General features: G+C 45.0%; 2 non-coding genes across 2 annotated transcripts; one reads left to right on the top strand and one right to left on the bottom strand.

Annotated features, from left to right (window-relative positions):
- Positions 1 to 12,053: 12,053 nt before the first annotated feature.
- Positions 12,054 to 12,126, top strand: trnak-uuu (transfer RNA lysine (anticodon UUU)). The gene has a single exon. It is a non-coding gene; the product is annotated as a tRNA-Lys (tRNA).
- A 741-nt stretch (positions 12,127 to 12,867) lies between these two features.
- On the bottom strand, positions 12,868 to 12,940 carry trnav-uac (transfer RNA valine (anticodon UAC)). The gene has a single exon. It is a non-coding gene; the product is annotated as a tRNA-Val (tRNA).
- Between the last annotated feature and the right edge of the window lie 690 nt (positions 12,941 to 13,630).

Here is a 13,630-nt window from a genome sequence, read left to right as displayed (position 1 = left end):
AATGATATTATTGGGATTAAAGTTGCCATGCAGCTTTAGGATTACCGTGATAGTTCAACGTCCAACTATGATTCGCAATACATTTTCAGCCACGGCTCGGATAATTGCAAGGCGTTCACTTCAGCTTTGGTTTTCATTCGGGATGACTATATTGCTGATATTCGTCTTGGAGTTACGGCTTGAGCTCAGATTTTGCTCCTTGTCCGGTTTGGTAGTAACAGTTTTTGCCGTTTGCGTTTGAGTTACTGTTAGGGTTCCGTTACTTTTTGGAAAAAATATAAGGTCGAGAAAGAGATTCTGAGAGAGGCATGTCGACAGCAAGAGAGGCAATGTGGGGAGGACAAAGGAAACAATTTCTATTTTAATAATGGACTGAACCTAATGATTCCATCCTGAACACTTCACAGAGAATCACAACAGCAACATTGCAGAACTGGACGTAAAGGAAATGTCGTCAAATGCACGGTATGGCTGAGGTATTTTAAGGAATGTCTGAAAGGCGGTTAGAAAGTATCGCTGTGGTTTTGGGGGGAAAATCTAGACCTTCTGACACAGTGAGATGCAGGAATAAATCCATGGATGATGCAAAAAAAAGAAAAGGATGGACGTTTGAAGATCATTGTGTGGCGCCGCTGAGATCCAATGGCGAGCAGCGTGCAATAGAGTGAGAGGTGACTGGGCAGCGGTAGGCTTTGGACAAGGCAGCAAAGTTTGAACGAGTTCAAGGTTAGACAGGTTTAGGTCTGTGTTTAAAGCGTTGAAAATTTTATTTGTTCTCGAGTGCAATCTGAAATTTTAACCTAAATCATTGCCGTCATTGTGATGTGAAAGGATGGGAATCCGACTGGGGGGATTGAAACATTCGATACTCCAGACATTGCGATTCACTTTTCCCGCAGGCAGGTCACCGCCACCTTCTGATGGGCAACGAGGGATGGACAACAAATGCTGGCCGAACCAGCGACGCTTATATCCCGTAAATGGAAGAAAGTAAATCCTGAAATTGCGATCAAAGAGTCTATCGAACAGTTTGGAAAGAAGGATGAGCAGTTCCAGATCGAACAGCTGCTTGACTGGGGGCAGAATGTACACCAGCACTCAAGGGCGTTGGTTGAACCTTAGACCCAAACAAAGGCAATATCGTGGATGCAGTTCCCTATCCAGCCCTGCAAGAGGCATGTGGTATCTGGCGCTGTCACGATTAGGATGGCTGCTTCAGCAGTCAATTCTTTCCAGATAAATATTCACTGCTCTTTGTCGTGTGTGGGAGTCTGAGAATGCACATAAGTCGCATGTGTTGGAAGCACTGGTGCACGTTACTGGGCTGCGTTCAGTTGATTCGTTTAGTTATAAATTGAATAATTGATATAACCGGATAGATTACTGTGCTCTTGAGCTGTTTTCTGAAACTGGACTGAGTGGCCCCATAAATAAATGTGTTTGTGCAGCAACTTAAATGTTGCAAGGTTTCTCCGACTTCCCGAAATATAAATTCCGAGTTGCTGTAATCCCTGCTATTTTTGCCCGCAATGCGATTATATAAGAAATGAAAAACATACACCAACCATAGAAGTAAGAAGCTGCCGGATATGGTAAAGAGTAAAATCACAGATTTCTTTCTGCTCTCCATCTCTGGGTCACTGTCATTCTCTCTCTTGCTCTGACCCCTTAGTTGTTTACGGACTCGACGTGCCACTAAAATGTGTCTGACTGTCAGGGCGTTGAAGAACAGAATTAAAACGAATGGGAGCAATGGGGTTAATACAACACTGAAACAGTCATATCCTGCCCATGCAGGCTCAGTATAGTAGCTTGCCTTGACATAACAGAACCACGGCACATTGTTGATTATCACTAGAGGTTCAAGTGGAAAGTAGAAGGGGATGCTTTTCAAACAAAGCAGAGTGCAAGTTGTTGCGAGAATCACAGACGCCATTTTTTCAGTGCAATATTTTGTTTTCAGCTTCTGGCAACAGATTGCCACGAATCGTTAAAAGGTAAAAGTGACAGTGAACCAGATAGAACAGTCTATAGCTGCAAGACGCAGGACATTCATAACTCTGCACACATGCATAATGTACAAGAAAGTCCATGGATAATAATAATTAACAATCTTCCACAAAATGAGATTAGTGGTAATGAACGCTAGATCCCCCATTGCCATTGCCATCATGTAGCGAGTGGTGCAGGTCGAGAGGCCGCACTATCCCCGGGATAGGATCATAATCGCCACTAGATTAACTTGTTGGGAGACAGCGAGCAAGAGAGAGAAGAGAATAAAGAGAGCAATGATTCACCAAATATTCAAAGTATCTGACGCAAACATTAGATCAGGGCTTTAGCAATAATGTTGGCTGGTTGCAGCCACACCATACAGTACAGTTTTAATAATCTCAACCCAAACCACACCCACCTCCAGTCCCACTTCCACGATGAAAGGATTCCAATTGGAATCATGGGAAGGCATCCTCTGCTTGAATTCGGATTGGAAAGTAAATACCTCGTGAGGCTGGAAGTTACTCATTTCATTTGTTTCCCAGTTTTATGTGTGACAGGCCAGAGTTGCCCGTTTTACTCAGACTTACCACTAAGGCGCCAGGGGTGGGTGATTCAAACCAGGCTCCCAGCCCCAGCAGAATTCCTGCTGGAGCAGGACAGGCGGGATAAGAAGTAGAAAACCAGATATGCAGAATTCTCTGCAAGAATCAGAACACACGTGAAACAGCAACACCTCGTGATTTTGCTGAATTAACCGACTAAGAAGTAACATTTCAGTTGGAATGTTCATATTTATCCGATGTCGAGGTGAGGAAATAGAATTCAGCACTTAGGAGAAACAGAATTTCATGACAGTGATTTGTGAAGGGGATTAATTTACATGAAAACAGTTAAATGTCGATTTAATAAATTAATCAATGAAACTGTGCTGTTCTCCTCTTTGGTTGTCAATAAATAGCAAATATCCGTTTCTGCCAGTGCCATACAACACGAGATAAAACAAAAACATATTTCGATTGATGCGCTTATCACCAACCTTCAGCAAAATGATTCCCCTTCGAAATGAATTACATTCGTAAAACACGGAAGCAGCTTCTTCTAATGAAAGAAAATTCTGGCGAAAAATCAAAACTGGACCTTCTTTATTTCCATTCCAATTAGTGACTCGCACCCGATTTGTTCCTACGCTGACACATACCCCAAGTACCTTACCACTGCGATCAGATATCCCCCTCCAGTGAGTGCCCAACACTCGGGACAACTCCACTGTGACAGCTACATCCAGAAATACATTGCCTCCGTTTTCTGCGTTGGTCTCCACGTCACCAGGAGGCAGTTTTCCAGGAAAGTCAATACAAGTTGGTACCTCAAGGAACCTCTAGATTCATGGGCGCACCGTAGGACAGTCGGTAGCACAGTTGATTCACAGCACCAGAGTTCCAGGTTCGCGTCCCAGCTTGGGTCACTGTCTGTGTGGAGTCTGCACGTACTTCCTGTGTCTGCGTGGATTTGTTTCGGGCGTTCTGGTTTCCTCCCACAAGTCCCGAAAGAACGGCTGTTGTGTGAATTGGACATTTTCCCTCGGTGTGCCAAAACAGGGGACAGAATGTGGCGACTCGGGGCTTTTCATAGTAACTTCATTGCATTGTTAAAACTTGTGGCAATAAAGACTATTATTATTCTCATTGTCGCAATGTTGCAAAAAGTCAACTTTAAATCGGATCAACAAAATGTATACCAAAGCCCCACCCTCTCCATAACTGTCAGTATGCGACGTTATAATAAACAGAGTAAAGCACGGGGGCCGCTCGCACACACGTCTGCTCGGTTACAAACACTTACCAGGAACACCGAGAGCGGCAAGGGGAACGTTGTGTATTTTCAGAATTGTGTCGGTCGGAAAATGCATTTTCTGCATGAAATGATCTATCCCTTTGTACCATAGAAAATGTCTGTGTTGAACACTGATTATATACTTTCCCAGGTCGGATCATTTATACACCGTGGAATCCCGCGGGGGGAGTAGAATGTTCCAACATTTATTTTCTGTTTGGAGAAACCGAAATGACATCATAGAACATAGAACATTACAGCGCAGTGCAGGCCCTTCGGCCCTCGATGTTGCGCCGACCTGTGAAACCACTCTAAAGCCCATCTACACTATTCGCTTATCGTCCATATGTCTATCCAATGACCATTTGAATGCCCTTAGTGTTGGTGAGTCCACTACTGTTGCAGGCAGGGCATTCAACGCCCTTACTACTCTCTGAGTAAAGAACTTACCTCTGACATCTGTCTTATATCTATCTCCCCTCAATTTAAAGCTATGTCCCCTCGTGCTAGACATCACCATCCGAGGAAAAAGGCTCTCACTGTCCACCCTATCCAATCCTCTGATCATCTTGTGTGCCTCAATTAAGTCACCTCTTAACCTTCTTCTCTCTAACGAAAACAGCCAAATTAGGGTAAATCATATCGAGTCTGTTTTGTGACATAATCTATTTATCTCAAAACTTGTCTTGGAAAGCAACAACGATTGGATCATTTCAATCGCTGCCATGTTCTATTCAAAATCGGAAGCTATATCCTCCCGGTAATGAGATGTTTCTATAAAACACCACCATTCCAACACGCAGACCTCCATATTGTTTCAGGGACATCCTTTACTCGACTATAATACATCACCTCAAGCTCACGCATCACGCTTCGTGAACATCGCATTTTACGGAAATGCCAGAGACTAACAAAATAATCCCATGCGGCCGCTCGTCAAGTCCAGCACATCACGGCCGCCAAACCAGAGTAATTTATCATATCCCCACAACGCAGCGCGTTTGCGCACGCCCATAGCATCCAGAACATCAAACATTTAAAGCCGGAGGACGGTGGATTTCTGGGGTGCACTGTCTGAAATGGTGGAAGAGGAAGAATTATGCTTCGCATGTTCAGGTAGATTTGTGGTCCTGCATACCAAGAGCTGGAACCGTGGAAGTAGGCTGAGTAGAACCTCCTCTGCCAGTGAAAAGATGTTGGGGTAAATGGGTTCCTTATGAGTCTTGGCCTTCCGGTGCTGATTGTTGTTACCGACCAAGTGCTACAAAGTGGCACATTCCAGACCCAAGGGCAATGTGCTTAGGGTCGTTCTAAAGCATGGACCCAGAGTCACAATTGGAAGCCTGGCTTGCTCCGACCTTGAACCCAAAATACACCTTGTGACGGGAATCGTGTACACTCTCTCTTACCGTATGGCTTACATTGAATTGACGCATTTAATCATATGTATCACAATTGTATTGAAGCACTTTAAAGTGCAACACGATCTATGTGGGCAAATTAGGTGTCATTGCATTTCTTATGTTCCATTTTGGTACACGAACAACTCCGATTGCAACGTAATCTATGTAGAAAACATGAATGTCATTGGACTTTGGGCAATGACATTTGAATGTGTTTTTCGAGTTTTGTGAATTAGCATATAATTGGTCAATTAATAAAACAGCCCTTAAACCAGTCCATGTGCCTGTATTCCTCACGTTTGTCTTAGAAATTGGCAGGGAGCAAACATTGTGCAGGAAGAGAATTCAGATTTCGATTGGTGGGAGCAGAAAGCGAAAAGGTTCTTGTTGATCATTGCCGTGGGTCATTCCCCGGATGTGCCTTAATGCGTGTAAAATTATTTGGTTGGAGGAGGTGAAAGAAACATGGACAGTCTGATAATGGTTCCTCCAATGAATGTATTAAGCCGCTCACAAATACCATGGACAGAAAGGTTATGCACTCTTTAACGTACAATCCAATTGGTCCTGAGCCATCTGTAGTGCCAAGTTTCAATCGGGTATCATCTCCTCCATTTACGGATCTCCGATAGACCCCGATCCAACAGAGCAAGAGTTAACAGTTTTGTCTCTGCTTCCAAACACCTCAATAGTCTGGCTTTCCCATTTATCCTTCAAAGCTTTCCCAAACCCTACAATCTTCATTTATCAGGAAATACCTTCAATCCCTTTAACCCCCTATCATTCTACCATTCTCAGTCACTGAAACTTCACCCACCGAGGTAACATCCTCAAATCCCGACAACCCTCAATATCGGTTGAACACGCCCAGGCGCTTATTGTCTCTCAATCTCTGGAAACCTATCCTGTCCTACCACTATAGCATAGTCTGCAACGTTTTCCGCCCTCAACCGCCACCCAGCTCAGGGGGAGAGGGGGTGAGGGTGATAAATTCTGAATCATAGAATCAGAAAATTTACAGCGTAGGGGAATGTCATGCGGACCATCATGTCAGCACCGGCTCCAGAATGAGCCATTCAACCAGTCATGTCTCTCTACCTTCGCCCATAATGATTTGATTAATTCATGCTTTCTCTTGGTCCCTCTCCCTAATACTGATAGCAAGTATTCACTTCCATATCCCCCACCCACGTTACCCCAGCCTTATTCAGGACTCCTTCATTCAACACTGACCGGTTCCCCTTGAGGAATTACTACTTTCCCCATCTAAATGGAGGGAAATCTCAACGTCATTCAGTGCAGAGGGATCTGGGTGTCCTCGTGAACGATTCTCAGAACAGTATGTACAGCAGATAATCATGAGGCAAATGGAATTATGGACCTTATAGCTAATCGGATGGAGCACAAAGTAGTGACGTGGTACTGGAAAATGTACAATGCGTTGATGAAACCGCATCTGGAGAAATGTGTAAAGTTTTGGCATCCCGTATTTGAGGAGGGATGTAATTGCTTCAGAGGGGCAGGTGAGAGGAGACTCACTGGACTCTAGAGGTAAGGAGTTTGTCTTGTGAAGTAAGATTGAGCAGTTGAGGCCTATACTCTGTTGAGATTAGAGGAATGAGAGGTGGTCTAACGGAGGTATATAAGATGATGAAATTAATTGATAAAGTCGAGTGGAGTGGATGCTTCCTCTTGTGAGATATTCTAGGACGTGAGGTCAGTTTTAGGATGAGCGGTTCACCCAGAGTGCAGTGAATCCCGGGACTTTGAGTAAATTCAAGGAGGATATATGTTTCTCTTTGGTAATGGGTTGCGGGGTTATGGAGAATGGGCGGGTGTTAAGGCAGAGTGGAGATCAGCCACCATGGTATCGAATGGCAGAGCATGTTCGAAGATTTGAAAAGTCTCTTGTTGGAACGAGCTCTTGTGAAATTATGGTGTGGAGAATCCGGCGTTGAATTGGGCGTGGGCACAGTAAGACGTTTTACAACACCATGTTATAGTCCAACAGGTTTGTTTCGAATCACTAGCTTTCGGAGCGCAGATCCTTCATCAGGTGAATGAAGAGGTGGGTTCCACAAACAGACATATGGACAAATTCAATGATGCAAGATGATACTTTGAATGCGAGTCTTTGCAGGTAAATAAGTCTTTACAGGTCCAGACGGTGCGTCTGGGGAGAGGCATAATCACAGGATAAAGAAGTGTGAATTGTCTGAAGCCAGTGCTGTTGGTAGGATTTCGGAAGCCCAGGCCAGATAGTAGGGGGTAAATGTAATGAGACATGACTCCAAGCTTCCCGTTGGGGCCGTACTCTTGCGCTCAGCAGAACTCGGCTGTCAGTTTCTGCTTGGCGTTGTCACGTATCCTAAAGGAAGTCATGGAGAACGCTCTCCCAAAGATCAGAGGCTGAATGTCCTTGACTGCAGAAATGTTCCACGATTGGAAGGGAACATTCCTGCCTTGCAATTCTTGCTTAATGTCCGTTCGTCCGTTGTCGCAGCGTATGCTTGGTCTCGCCAATGTATGACGCCGGCGGACTTCATTTCCAGCACCGTATGATGCAGAGGACATTGGCCGAGTCATAAAAGTATGTACCGCATACCTTGATGGATGGTGTTCTCATGCGTAATGGAGGTACCAATTTCGATGATCTGGCAGGTATTACAGAGATTGCCATGGCAGGGTTCTGTGGCGTTGTGGTCGCTGTACTCCTGAAGGCTGGGGAGTTTGCTTCAAACAATGGTCTGTTTGAGGTTGTGCGGTTGTTTGGCAAGGGGTTGTGGGGATGGCCTTGGCAAAATGTTCATCTTCGGCGATGACGTGTTGAAGGCTGTGAAGAAGATGTCGTAGTTTCTCCGCTCCGGGGACGTACTGGACGACGAAGGGTGCTCTGTCGGTTGTGTCCCGTGTTTGTCTTCTGACGAGGTCGCTGCGGTTTTTTGCTGTGGCACGTTGGAACTGTGGATCGATGAGTTGAGCGCCTTATCCTATTCTTACAACGGTGTCTTTCGGTGTTTGTAGATGCCGGTTTTCTTCCTCCTCGCCTCAACAGATCCTGTGTACACGGAGGGCTTGTCCATAGGGGATAGCTTCTTTGATGTGGTTCGGGTGGAAGTTGTAGAAGTGGAGCATCGTGAGGTTATCCGTGGGCTTGCGGTAAAGCGAAGTGCTGAGGCCACCGTCCTTGATGGAGGTTAGTGTATCCAAGAAGGCAACCAATTCTGGAGAGTAGTCCATGGTTAGTCTGGTGGTGGCATGGAACGTATTGATGTCATTCTGAGGGCAAATAAAAACATATCTGTGATCAATCGCCTTCCAACTCATGGTGTGTGTCTCTGCTGTGGAAAGGCATTGCTGCTTTCCGAATACGTTTGCCCATTGTTAGGTTCGCGTGTCAATGGTTGGGGTTTACAGCACTGCTTCTTTTCACCGGTCCAAAGATGAGCATCAAAATACCAGAGGGCAGGTAATTGGCGAGTGGCAATGAGATAATTCTGAACTTATTTTCTTCCCTACATGGAAAGGGCTTGCTGAACGCCGGTTTGCTCAGCACGGGGAAGGTGGGAGCACAGTGGTACTGTCTCTTGCTAGACAACTAATCCAAAGACCCAGGTTCATACTGTGAGGATCCGACTTCCAATCGCAACACTGTAAATGGGATTTGAGTTCAGTTGACAAACCGGAATGTATTTATTAAAAAATCACTTCCTTTGAGGAAGGAATTCTGCCGTCCATACCTGACCTGGCCAACATGTCACTCCAAATCGACAGAGATGTGGTTGGCTCCTTAATCGCCTCAGAAATGGCTGAGCAAACCATTCAGTTCAAGGACAATCAGCGATGTGCAGTAAATGTTTAGCAATCTATCGTCACCGATATCCCATGCTTGCGATCAAAATTGGTCAAATGGTCATAAAGATTTGGATTATTTAGTACAAATGTGGGGACTTTACAAGTCATATCTCGATAAGTGGACAGGTATTCGTGGATAATTTGACAGTGACTATAAATTGATAGGAATCCGGGGATATGGGAAAGACAGGAAACGCAGGACATCATGATGTTCCTTTGGAGAGCCGGGGACGAGTCCAAATGGTTTGTTTTAGCGCCCTAATTATAATTTGATTCTGTAAATAGTTGAAAAGTTCTCAGCGAAAGTAAAAAAGAGTTTCTCTTGTTACGGATCCCAACTGCACGCAGCCAAGAATATTAGTAAGCACCTAGACTCTGAATGGCTGTTTCAAATAAAGGGGTAAGTCCATTAATGCAGCCGTCACTTCTCCTCTGGTTTCCTTAATTATATTAAAAGCGGCTGCCCACAGGACTCAATAAAGTATTGATAGGCTACAGATCTCACTACCTCTGCCAATAGGAGCGTGTGTGCAACAAAATGTATATTTTACTGAGTGTGATAACTCTCTTTGACGGTAAGAGATAATAAAACAACATGTTGTTCAGATTGCTTTTCTATTCTTGTCTTTCATTTTAAAACAGTACGAAGTCTTACAACACCAGGTTAAAGTCCAACATATTTGTTTCGATGTCACTAGCTTTCGGAGCGCTGCTCCTTCCTCAGATGAATGAAGAGGTATGTTCCAGAAACATATATATAGACAGATTCAAAGATGCCAGACAATGCTTGGAATGCGACAATTAGCAGGTGATTCAATCTTTACAGATCCAGAGATGTGGTAACCCCAGGTTAAAGAGGTGTGATTTGTGTCAAGCCAGGACAGCTGGTAGGATTTCGCAGGCCAGATGGTGGGGGATGAACGTAATGCGACATGAATCCCAGGTCTCGGTTGAGGCCGCACTCATGTGGGAACTTGGCTATAAGTTTCTGCTCGCCGATTCAGCGTTGTCGCACGTCCTGAAGACCGCCTTGGACTTCAGGACTCCTGGCTCTCTTTGAGCCAGGCAATTCTCGAAAAAACTCAAAATGAAAGAGCGTTTAATGAAATGAAAATGAAATGAATATCGCTTATTGTCAAGAGTAGGCTTCAATGAAGTTACTGTTAAAAGCCCCTAGTCACCACATTCCGGCGCCTGTTCGAGGAGGCCGGTATGGCGCGGAAGTTGTGAGGCAAAGGGGAGGTTTCGCTTTTGTAAAGAACAGTTTTGAAGCAAGCGTGCTGGACGCAGCGAACCTTGAGTCAGAATGTTGAGTCATTGAGAGTCAGGAAGTGACTGTCCCAAACCCAACTGGCAATAACCAGTCGCCAGGAACGGGACTCTGTGGGCGGAGTATCGGAGTGAAGCGCCAAAGAGCAGCACAGCTCTGAACTCGCCCTGAATTCAGAGGCGGAGCTGCTGATATGCTGTCCGGATTCAGAAAGTGGCGCAGGGCAAAGGAAGCAGCTGTTTGTTCTGGAGGAGAGGCACAGCCAGAAGAAGAGGAAAGAGGGGCAACAGCGGAGCGCGGAAAGCAACAGCGAAGGGGGAATGCGGTCACTACAGGCGACATACCTCGCAGCTGGTTAGCTTAGTCGGTAGAGCATTAGACTTTTAATCTGAGGGTCCAGGGTTCAAGTCCCCATTCGGGCGATTTTTAGATCCCAATGATCGATGCTGACGTGAACCCATCGAGTGAATCCACTGGGAAAGAAGCCCATCAGCCCATTGTGCCTCTCCTACCCCTCAAACCCCTGTCTGTTCCAATCCCAGTTTCCAGCCGAGGACCGTCGCCTTTGCATTCCACGGAATTCAAGATTTCATCTATTCTCCTTTGTGTGAATAATACCATCATTACAAGGAGAAATCTCTGTTCATCGCCTTCAGATTGAGAGCTGAATTATTTGCGTTATGCTGATTTATTTTCATTTTTTTGCTGATTTTGAGCTTTTAGGCGAGTTGAATCTGAATTCAAACATGATCAGAAATTGAATTTCATCCAGTCCCAATAAAGAATGTTCTTTGGATCTGCCCGTTGCTGCTGTTCAGTTAAACCTCATTGTTATGTTCCAATAAATTCCATCACATTTATATTTAAATACATTTCACTTTGTTTTCTGAATTCAAAGCCATTCTGCACTCTGTCCCCTGGGTGTCTGTGGGCATTAGCACCCGGTTTCCATGGGTTTCTGTCCTTGGCCTCATCTTTCTTCCTCACTCCAGAGTATAAATATTTCCCACTTTCTCTGTCTGTTCGCTTTGACAAAGAGTCATCAGCCTCGAAACGTTAGCTGTTTGCTCTCCCGACAGATACTGCCAGACCTGCTGAGATTTCCCAGCATTTTCTCTTTCGCGGTTGTATTTCTGTTCCATCGCTCCGGAACCTTTGTAAAGCGTCTATTTGATGGGAATGGATTAGCTGTCAACACCTGACTTGCTGTATAACATGTCTGCGTATGCCACAAAATCGCGTTCAGCTGATTGTGCCTAATTCTTTCTCTTTGAGTCAGGCAATTCTCGAAAAAGACTCAAAATGAAAGAGTGTTTAATGAAATGAAAATGAAATGAATATCGCTTATTGTCACAAGTAGGTTTCAATGAAGTTACTGTGAAAAGCCCCTAGTCACCACATTCAGGCGCCTGTTCGGGGAGGCCGATACGGTGCGTAGGTTGTGAGGCCAAGGAGGAGGTTTCGCTTTTGTAAAGAACAGTTTTGAAGCAAGCGGGCTGGACGCAGCGAACCTTGAGTCAGGATGTTGAGTCATTGAGAGTCAGGAAGTGACTGTCCCAAACCCAACTGGGAATAACCAGTCTCCAGGAAAGGGACTCGGTGGGCGGAGTATCGGAGTGAAGCGTCGAAGAGCAGCACAGCGAGAGGAGCAACAGCGGAGGGGAATGCGGTCACTACAAGCGGCATTACTCACAGCCCGGGTAGCTCAGTCGGTAGAGCATCAGACTTTTAATCTGAGGGTCCAGGGTTCAAGTCCCTGTTCGGGCGATCATTTTAGATCCCAATGATCGACGCTGACCTGAACTCATCGAGTGAATCCACTGGGAAAGAAGCCCATTGGCCCATTGTGCATCTGCTACCCCTCAAACCCCTGTCCGTTCCAATCCCTGTTTCAGCCAAGGACCGTCGCCTTTGCATTCCACGGGGTTCAAGGTTTCATTTATTCTCTTTTGTGTGAATAATACCATCATTACAAGGAGAAATCTCTGTTCATCGCTTTCAGATTGATCCCTGAAATATTTGCGTTATGCTGAATTATTTTCATTTTTTTGCTGATTTTGTGCTCTTAGGCGAGTTGAATCTGTATTCCGACATGATCAGGAATTGAATTTCATTCAGTCCCAATAAAGGATGCTCTTTGGATCTGTCCGTTGCTGCTGTTCAGTTAAACCTCATTGTTTTGTTCCAATACATTTGTATTTAAATACGTTTCACTTTGTTTTCTTAATTCAAAGCCATTCTGCACTCTGTCCCATGGGTTTCTGTGGCCATTAGCACCCGGTTTCCCTGGGTTTCTGTGGCTATGGCTCATCTTTCTTTCTCACTCCACAGAATAAATATTTCCCACTTTCTCTGTCTGTTCGCTTTGTCAAAGAGTCAACGGACTCGAAACGTTAGCTCTTTCCCCTCCCTACAGATGCTGCCAGATTTTCCAGCATTTTCTCTTTGGGAGTTATATTTCTGTTCACATGTTAATTCAATTGATCACAACTTGTCCGAAAGCAGCAATGGTTCCACTGGGGCTCGAACCCAGGACCTGCTGCGTGTAAAGCAGACGTGTTAACCACTACACCATGGAACCAGCTAGCTGCAGTTGCACTCCTTATATGACTGGAGTTTGTGATTGTTCCATCTCTCCGGAACCTTTGTAAAGCGTCTATTTGATGGGAATGGATAAGCAGTGTGCAGCTCAATGGTTAGAGCGTGGTGCTAATAACGCCAATAACGCTAATAACGGGTTCGATCCTCGTACCGGTCAACAAAACAACTCCATCACGAAGTGTTCTGCATGCCTCATATGTTTGCAGGCAACCAGCCCAGTGTTACTGGGGCGGCATTATTACTGACCTGAAGCAGGGCAGAGACCCTTTTATCTGCTTGAATTCTCTTGGATAATATCTGCCACTTTTTCATTCTTTTACATTTCATTGCAATATTTCAGGCGACTCTGCTCCAGGCTTAAATTACTAACCCTGGCTTAAATGCTGCCACCTTCAACAAACCGATTGCTTAACATGCAGTCGTTTGCTGGCTACGCCAAATACATTTGATGCTTCGAAATGTCTTTTTCAAAAAGCCGCACTACCCATTTATAATGTGGTGCTAATTACACTGATGTGGAGTTGCGGGCGTTGGACTGGGGTGAGCACAGTAAGAAGTCTTACAACACCAGGTTAAAGTCCAACAGGTTTGTTCCGATGTCACTAGCTTCCGGATCGCTGCTCCTTCCTCAGGTAATTACACCGAAACACGTCTGGAACGATCAAAATAC

This window comes from Scyliorhinus torazame, chromosome 4 (assembly GCF_047496885.1).
Source record: "Scyliorhinus torazame isolate Kashiwa2021f chromosome 4, sScyTor2.1, whole genome shotgun sequence".
In the NCBI taxonomy this organism is placed as follows: Eukaryota; Metazoa; Chordata; class Chondrichthyes; order Carcharhiniformes; family Scyliorhinidae; genus Scyliorhinus; species Scyliorhinus torazame.
This window is presented reverse-complemented; position numbering and strand designations above follow the sequence as displayed.